Here is a 10,090-nt window from a genome sequence, read left to right on the forward strand (position 1 = left end):
ACCACTGCTATAGACAGTGAACGGAGCAATGAGACCACCACTGCTATAGACAGTGAACGGAGCGGTGCGACCACCACTACTATAGACAGTGAACAGAGCAATGAGACCACCACTGCTATAGACGGTGAACGGAGCGGTGCGACCACCACTGCTACAGACAGTGAACGGAGCGGTGCGACCACCACTACTATAGACAGTGAACGGAGCAATGAGACCACCACTGCTATACACAGTGAACAGAGCGGTGCGACCACCACTGCTATAGACAGTGAACGGAGCGGTGCGACCACCACTGCTATAGACGGTGAACGGAGCGGTGCGACCACCACTATTATAGACGGTGAACAGAGCGGTGCGACCACCACTGCTATAGACGGTGAACGGAGCAATGAGACCACCACTGCTATAAACAGTGAACAGAGCGGTGCGACCACCACTGCTATAGACGGTGAACAGAGCGGTGCGACCACCACTGCTATAGACGGTGAACGGAGCGGTGCGACCACCACTGCTACAGACAGTGAACGGAGCGGTGCGACCACCACTACTATAGACAGTGAACGGAGCAATGAGACCACCACTGCTATAGACAGTGAACAGAGTGGTGCGACCACCACTGCTATAGACAGTGAACGGAGCGGTGCGACCACCACTGCTATAGACGGTGAACGGAGTAATGAGACCACCACTGCTATAAACAGTGAACAGAGCGGTGCGACCACCACTGCTATAGACGGTGAACGGAGCGGTGCGACCACCACTACTATAGACAGTGAACAGAGCGGTGGTCGCACATGCTCAGTAATGCTAGCTCAATACAGGCAACGTCAGTCCCCCATTCTTGGCATGGCTGAGGGTCTGACGGACCACCCATTCATAACATCCTTTGGGAGGTGATATGTGTGATATGTGTTGCTTATGCAAAAACCCATCTATGCAAAATGGAGGGACCGGGGGCTGTACGAGCAGAGCGGGGGGCTACTGTAGAGGGGGGTTCAAACCATCATCCGAACACAGAAGACTTCCCGCTGCGCCGGCTCATCACACAGAAGACTTCCCGCTGCGCCGGCTCATCACACGGAAGACTTCCCGCTACGCCGGCTCATCACACGGAAGACTTCCCGCTACGCCGGCTCATAACACGGAAGACTTCCCGCTGCGCCGGCTCATCACACGGAAGACTTCCCGCTACGCCGGCTCATCGCACAGAAGACGTCCCGCTGCGCCGGCTCATCACACAGAAGACTTCCCGCTGCGCCGGCTCATCACACAGAAGACTTCCCGCTGCGCCGGCTCATCGCACAGAAGACTTCCCGCTGCGCCGGCTCATCACACGGAAGACTTCCCGCTACGCCGGCTCATCACACGGAAGACTTTCCGCTACGCCGGCTCATAACACGGAAGACTTCCCGCTGCGCCGGCTCATCACACGGAAGACTTCCCGCTACGCCGGCTCATCGCACAGAAGACGTCCCGCTGCGCCGGCTCATCACACAGAAGACTTCCCGCTGCGCCGGCTCATCACACAGAAGACTTCCCGCTGCGCCGGCTCATCGCACAGAAGACTTCCCGCTGCGCCGGCTCATCACACGGAAGACTTTCCGCTGCGCCGGCTCATCACACGGAAGACTTCCCGCTGCGCCGGCTCATCACACAGAAGACTTCCCGCTGCGCCGGCTCATCACACGGAAGACTTCCCGCTACGCCGGCTCATCACACGGAAGACTTCCCGCTACGCCGGCTCATAACACGGAAGACTTCCCGCTGCGCCGGCTCATCACACGGAAGACTTCCCGCTACGCCGGCTCATCGCACAGAAGACTTCCCGCTGCGCCAGCTCATCACACAGAAGACTTCCCGCTGCACCGGCTCATCACACGGAAGACTTCCCGCTACGCCGGCTCATCACACGGAAGACTTTCCGCTGTGCCGGCTCATCACATGGAAGACTTCCCGCTGCGCCGGCTCATCGCACAGAAGACTTCCCGCTGCGCCGGCTCATCACACGGAAGACTTCCCGCTGTGCCGGCTCATCACATGGAAGACTTTCCGCTGCGCCGGCTCATCACACGGAAGACTTCCCGCTGCGCCGGCTCATCACACGGAAGACTTCCCGCTGCGCCGGCTCATCGCACAGAAGACTTCCCGCTGCGCCGGCTCATCACACGGAAGACTTCCCGCTGCGCCGGCTCATCACACAGAAGACTTCCCGCTGCGCCGGCTAATCACACAGAAGACTTCCCGCTGCGCCGGCTCATCACACAGAAGACTTCCCGCTGCGCCGGCTAATCACACAGAAGACTTCCCGCTGCGCCGGCTCATCACACAGAAGACTTCCCGCTGCGCCGGCTCATCACACGGAAGACTTAAGACTTCCCGCTACGCCGGCTCATCACACGGAAGACTTCCCGCTACGCCGGCTCATAACACGGAAGACTTCCCGCTGCGCCGGCTCATCACACGGAAGACTTCCCGCTACGCCGGCTCATCGCACAGAAGACTTCCCGCTGCGCCGGCTCATCACACAGAAGACTTCCCGCTGCGCCGGCTCATCACACAGAAGACTTCCCGCTGCGCCGGCTCATCGCACAGAAGACTTCCCGCTGCGCCGGCTCATCACACAGAAGACTTCCCGCTGCGCCGGCTAATCACACAGAAGACTTCCCGCTGCCCCGGCTCATCACACAGAAGACTTCCCGCTGCCCCGGCTCATCACACAGAAGACTTCCCGCTGCGCCGGATCATCGCACAGAAGACTTCCCGCTGCGCCGGCTCATCACACAGAAGACTTCCCGCTGCGCCGGCTCATCACACAGAAGACTTCCCGCTGCGCCGGCTCATCGCACAGATATTCTCTTTCTATAGGATGAGTAAAATGTGCATCCACAGTGACGGGCATCTACAGTGTGAGCCACGAAAGGTGGTTATAACATATATATTATATACTCTGTGCAGTGAAATGACGGCACGGAGAGGAAAACTGCTGAATGATGGAGACCACAGGACGGAGACGTGACTGATCGGAGAAGGGTGAGAGCGTGGAATGATACACAGCGTCTGAGGAAGGATCTGCCCTGAATGTACAAATCATCAAGGTCCTCTGCTGCCAGCTCCTGTGTGATCACCAACGTGAGGTGCTCGATGGAGACAGGTCCGGAGACGCTGCAGCCACGGGAGACAGGTCCGGAGACGCTGCAGCCATGGGAGAGGAGACCAGAGACGCTGCAGCCACGGGAGACAGGTCCGGAGACGCTGCAGCCACGGGAGACAGGTCCGGAGACGCTGCAGCCATGGGAGAGGAGACCAGAGACGCTGCAGCCACGGGAGACAGGTCCGGAGACGCTGCAGCCATGGGAGAGGAGACCAGAGACGCTGCAGCCACGGGAGACAGGTCCGGAGACGCTGCAGCCATGGGAGAGGAGACCAGAGACGCTGCAGCCACGGGAGACAAATGCACACTGTGCAGGGGATGATATACAGTATATACAGTGCTGGCCAAAAGTATTGGCACCCCTGTAATTCTGTCAGAGAATACTCAGTTTCTTCCTGACAATGATTGCAATCACAAATTCTTTGGTATTATCTGCATTTATTTTGCTTGCAATGAAAAAACACAAAAGAGAATGAAACAAAAATCAAATCATTGATCATTTCACACAAAACTCCAAAAATGGGCCAGACAAAAGTATTGGCACCCTTAGCCTAATACTTGGTTGCACAACCTTTAGCTAAAATAACTGCGCACGACCGCTTCCGGTGACCATCAATGAGTTTCTTACAATGCTCTGCAGGAATTTTAGACCATTCTTCTTTGTAAACTGCTCCAGGTCCCTGAGATTTGAAGGGGGCCTCCTCCAAACTGACATTGTGAGATCTCTCCACAGGTCTTCTATGGGGTTCAGGTCTGGACTCATTGCTGGCCACTTTTTTTTTTAAATCAGATAAATGTTTATTGCATTTTAAAACTTTCATAAACATAACAACAAATTGTGAGGGTAGTCCTCACACATACCCCCTCCCCCTCCCCTCTTCCGGTCAACAGTCTCACCCCTCCACTCTCTGCATCCCTCTTTATTCACATAATGACCTGCCCTCCTTATTTCTCAGCCACTGCGATCTTTCCTTTCCTACCTATAGTCTAAATATCATTGCTGGCCACTTTAGTAGTCTCCAGTGCTTTCTCTCAAACCATTTCCTAGTGCTTTTTGAAGTGTGTTTTGGGTCATTGTCCTGCTGGAAGACCCATGACCTCTGAGGAAGACCCAGCTTTCTCACACTGGGCCCTACATTATGCTGCAAAATTTGTTGGTAGTCTTCAGACTTCATAATGCCATGCACACGGTCAAGTAGTCCAGTGCCAGAGGCAGCAAAGCAACCCCAAAACATCAGGGAACCTCCGCCATGTTTGACTGTAGGGACCGTGTTCTTTTCTTTGAATGCCTCTTTTTTTTTTCCTGTAAACTCTATGTTGATGGCTTTTCCCAAAAAGCTCTACTTTTGTCTCATCTGACCAGAGAACATTCTTCCAAAACGTTTTAGGCTCTCAGGTAAGTTTTGGCAAACTTCAGCCTGGCTTTTTTATGTCTCGGGGTAAGAAGTGGGGTCTTCCTGGGTATCCTACCATACAGTCCCTTTTCATTCAGACGCCGACGGATAGTACGGGTTGGCACTGTTGTACCCTCGGACTGCAGGGCAGCTTGAACTTGTGTGGATGTTAGTCGAGGTTCTTTATCCACCATCCGCACAATCTTGCGTTGAAACCTCTCGTCAATTTTTCTTTTCCTTCCACATCTAGGGAGGTTAGCCACAGTGCCATGGGCTTTACACTTCTTGATGACACTGCGCACCGTAGACACAGGAACTTTCAGGTCTTTGGAGATGGACTTGTAGTCTTGAGATTGCTCATGCGTCCTCACAATTTGGAGTCTCAAGTCCTCAGACAATTCTTTGGTCTTCTTTCTTTTCTCCATGCTCAATGTGGTGCACACAAGGACACAGGACAGCGGTTGAGTCAACTTTAATCCATGTCACCGGCTGCAAGTGTGATTTATTATTGCCAGCACCTGTTAGGTGCCACAGGTAAGTTACAGGCGCTGTTATTACACACATTACAGAAGCATCACAGGATTATTCACACGGTGCCAATACTTTTGTCCACCCCCTTTTTTATGTTTGGTGTGGAATTATATCCAATATGGCTTTATGGCAATTTTTTTCATTTTTTTTCATTGAAGACAAATTAAATGGAGATAATAATACCAAAGAATTTGTGATTGCAATCATTTTCAGGAAGGAACTGATTATTCTCTGACAGAATTGCAGGGGTGCCAATACTTTTGGCCAGCACTGTAGGTTTGGGGGGACCCCGTCCTATAAGAGTGCCGCATTGAATGCTATCAGAGGGCTCTGCCTGTGGGTGGTCATGTGGCTGGTGGGAGGGGAGGACCCCCATAATCACCCAGTAGTGTTTCTCCCGGTAAACTCTGCTTATTTCTCTGGAGTGGGAGAACTGGTTTATTAACCCCTCGTCTGCCTGCCGTCTGTAGCCTCACTGCTACCTGCTTGTGCGGCAGTGTCACGAGGGGGGTCCGGGGCTGATTGTATTCAATGTTGGGGTCTGCTCATCACAGTGACTGTGGAAATGGGGCGAGGGCAGGAGTGGCCGGGTATTAACCCCATCCTCCCTGTCTGTACCAGGGGTCGCCTTCAGATTCGCCTCTTATTATGGAGATCGCATGGTTCTGCAGCAGATGCCGGCCCGCGCTGTGGTGTGGGGCTACGGAGACGTGGGGGGGCCGGGTGGCGCTGTTACTGAAAGCAGCCATGTTTTTCTAATCCTGGAGAACCCCTTTAAGACCTCTGCGTGCTGTCATTGAATGGAGCCACTTATCATTTACTCTGGGAGTGGCACCGTTCTCCAGACCTCTACACCGCAGCAGAGTTTGGAGCTTTGCATCAGTGGAATACAGAGAACTGCACTGATACATTGTAACAAATCCTCAGGTGTGTCCACAGTGGGGGAGTCTCGGTGTGAAGTCTCGTGTTCCCGTTCACTGACAGCAAGCGATGTCTGTCTTTGTGACTGACGTTGAAAAACTGGTTTACAGGAGAAAAAGGTAATTAACACTTCAACTGCCTGTCCCCTCGCAGGATGTGGCCATGCTGCCTTCCGCAAGCAGAGAAGCTGCAGCCATGGGAGACGAGTACGGTGACGCTGCAGCCATGGGAGACGAGTACGGAGACGCTGCAGCCATGGGACACAAGTACGGAGACGCTGCAGCCGGGGGAGACGAGTACGGAGACGCTGCAGCCATGGGACACAAGTACGGAGACGCTGCAGCCATGGAACACAAGTACGGAGACGCTGCAGCCACGGGAGACGAGTACGGAGACACTGCAGCCATGGGACACAAGTACGGAGACGCTGCAGCCACGGGAGACGAGTATGGAGACGCTGCAGCCATGGGAGACGAGTACGGTGACGCTGCAGCCATGGGAGACGAGTACGGAGACGCTGCAGCCATGGGACACAAGTACGGAGACGCTGCAGCCGGGGAAGACAAGTACGGAGACGCTGCAGCCAGGGGAGACGAGTCCAGAGACGCTGCAGCCGGGGAAGACAAGTACGGAGACGCTGCAGCCAGGGGAGACGAGTCCAGAGACGCTGCAGCCGGGGAAGACAAGTACGGAGACGCTGCAGCCGGGGAAGACAAGTACGGAGACGCTGCAGCCAGGGGAGACGAGTGGAGAGACGCTGCAGCCATGGGAGACAAGTACAGAGACGCTGCAGCCGGGGGAGACGAGTACGGAGACGTTGCAGCCGGGGAAGACGAGTCCGGAGACGCTGCAGCCGGGGAAGACAAGTACGGAGACGCTGCAGCCATGGGAGACGAGTACGGAGATGCTGCAGCCGGGGGAGACGAGTACGGAGATGCTGCAGCCGGGGGAGACGAGTATGGAGACACTGCAGCCATGGAAGACAAGTACGGAGACGCTGCAGCCATAGGAGACGAGTACGGAGACGCTGCAGCCATGGGAGATGAGTCTGGAGACACTGCAGCCATGGGAGATGAGTCCGGAGACCCTGCAGCCATGGGAGACGAGTACGGAGATGCTGCAGCCATGGGAGACGAGTACGGAGACGCTGCAGCCATGGGAGACGAGTTTGGAGAAGCTGCAGCCGGGAAAGACAAGTACGGAGACGCTGCAGCCGGGGCAGACGAGCTCGGAGACACTGCAGCCGGGGCAGACGATCTTGGAGATGCTGCAGCCGGGGCAGACGAGCTCGGAGACGCTGCAGCCAGGACAGACGAGCTCGGAGACGCTGCAGCCGGGGCAGACGAGCTCAGAGACGCTGCAGCCGGGGCAGACGAGTGCAGAGACGTTGCAGCCGGGGGAGACTAGTGCGGAGACGCTGCAGCCAGGGGAGACGAGTGCGGAGACGCTGCAGCCGGGGAAGACAAGTACGGAGACGCTGCAGCCATGGGAGACAAGTACGGAGACGTTGCAGCCAGGGGAGACGAGCCCGGAGACGCTGCAGCCGGGGAAGACAAGTACGGAGACGCTGCAGCCATGGGAGACAAGTACGGAGATGCTGCAGCCGGGGGAGACGATTACGGAGACACTGCAGCCATGGGAGAAGAGTGCGTAGACGCTGCAGCCAGGGGAGACGAGTCCAAAGACGCTGCAGCCATGGGAAATGAGTCTGGAGACGCTGTAGCCGGGGAAGACAAGTACAGAGGCGCTGCAGCCGGGGGAGACGAGTTTGGAGACGCTGCAGCCGTGGGAGAAGTACGGAGATGCTGCAGCCGGGGAAGACAAGTAGGGAGACGCTGCAGCTAAGGGAGACGAGTGCGGAGACGCTGCAGCCATGGGAGACGAGCTCGGAGATGCTGCAGGCGGGGAAGACGAGCTCGGAGACGCTGCAGCTGGGGGAGACGAGTGCGGAGACGCTGCAGCCAGGGGAGACGAGTGCGGAGACGCTGATATACAGTATCTAGGTTACAATACACACTGTGCGGGGACAATATACAGTATATAGGTTACAATACACTGTGCGGGGGATTATATACAGTATATAGGTTACAATACACTGTATGGGGGATTATATACAGTATATAGGTTACAATACACTGGGGGATTATATACAGTATATAGGTTACAATACACTGTGCGGGGGATTATATACAGTATATAGGTTACAATACGCACTGTGCAGGGGATTATATACAGTATATAGGTTACAATACACACTGTGCGGGGGATTATATACAGTATATAGGTTACAATACACTGTGCGGGGGATTATATACAGTATATAGGTTACAATACACTGTGCGGGGGATTATATACAGTATATAGGTTACAATACGCACTGTGCGGGGGATTATATACAGTATATAGGTTACAATACACTGTGCGGGGGATTATATACAGTATATAGGTTACAATACGCACTGTGCGGGGGATTATATACAGTATATAGGTTACAATACACTGTGCGGGGGATTATATACAGTATATAGGTTACAATACACTGTGCGGGGGATTATATACAGTATATAGGTTACAATACGCACTGTGCGGGGGATTATATACAGTATATAGGTTACAATACACTGTGCGGGGGATTATATACAGTATATAGGTTACAATACGCACTGTGCGGGGGATTATATACAGTATATAGATTACAATACACACTGTGCGGGGGATTATATACAGTATATAGGTTACAATACGCACTGTGCGGGGGATTATATACAGTATATAGGTTACAATACGCACTGTGCGGGGATTATATACAGTATATAGGTTACAATACACTGTGCGGGGGATTATATACAGTATATAGGTTACAATACGCACTGTGCGGGGGATTATATACAGTATATAGGTTACAATACGCACTGTGCGGGGGATTATATACAGTATATAGGTTATAATACACACTGTGCGGGGGATTATATACAGTATATAGGTTACAATACACTGTGCGGGGGATTATATACAGTATATAGGTTACAATACACTGTGCGGGGGATTATATACAGTATATAGGTTACAATACGCACTGTGCGGGGGATTATATACAGTATATAGGTTACAATACACTGTGCGGGGGATTATATACAGTATATAGGTTACAATACGCACTGTGCGGGGGATTATATACAGTATATAGGTTACAATACACACTGTGCGGGGGATTATATACAGTATATAGGTTACAATACGCACTGTGCGGGGGATTATATACAGTATATAGGTTACAATACACACTGTGCGGGGGATTATATACAGTATATAGGTTACAATACGCACTGTGCGGGGGATTATATACAGTATATAGGTTACAATACACTGTGCGGGGGATTATATACAGTATATAGGTTACAATACGCACTGTGCAGGGGATTATATACAGTATATAGGTTACAATACGCACTGTGCGGGGGATTATATACAGTATATAGGTTACAATACACACTGTGCGGGGGATTATATACAGTATATAGGTTACAATACACTGTGCGGGGGATTATATACAGTATATAGGTTACAATACGCACTGTGCGGGGGATTATATACAGTATATAGGTTACAATACACTGTGCGGGGGATTATATACAGTATATAGGTTACAATACACACTGTGCGGGGGATTATATACAGTATATAGGTTACAATACGCACTGTGCGGGGGATTATATACAGTATATAGGTTACAATACACACTGTGCGGGGGATTATATACAGTATATAGGTTACAATACGCACTGTGCGGGGGATTATATACAGTATATAGGTTACAATACACTGTGCGGGGGATTATATACAGTATATAGGTTACAATACGCACTGTGCGGGGGATTATATACAGTATATAGGTTACAATACACTGTGCGGGGGATTATATACAGTATATAGGTTACAATACGCACTGTGCAGGGGATTATATACAGTATATAGGTTACAATACGCACTGTGCGGCTCCGCTCCGGTACCGGCTCCTCTCTGCTCAGTCACTTATTCAGGTGGCAGACGCTTCCGTGTTGCTGTGCGTTCCCATAACAACTAGGAGATCACA

The 10,090-nt window shown here is 52.4% G+C and overlaps 1 protein-coding gene across 1 annotated transcript in view; it reads right to left on the reverse strand.

Annotated features, from left to right (window-relative positions):
- Positions 1 to 10,075, reverse strand: part of SPA17 (sperm autoantigenic protein 17) — an 87,145-nt gene extending 77,070 nt beyond the window's left edge. Inside the window, exon 1 of the mRNA XM_075328593.1 lies at positions 9,987 to 10,075. The gene's annotated coding sequence lies outside the window, so the exon portion shown is untranslated. The remainder of the gene's footprint in view (positions 1 to 9,986) is intronic.
- Between the last annotated feature and the right edge of the window lie 15 nt (positions 10,076 to 10,090).

The sequence above is a fragment of the Anomaloglossus baeobatrachus genome, chromosome 11, assembly GCF_048569485.1.
Source record: "Anomaloglossus baeobatrachus isolate aAnoBae1 chromosome 11, aAnoBae1.hap1, whole genome shotgun sequence".
In the NCBI taxonomy this organism is placed as follows: Eukaryota; Metazoa; Chordata; class Amphibia; order Anura; family Aromobatidae; genus Anomaloglossus; species Anomaloglossus baeobatrachus.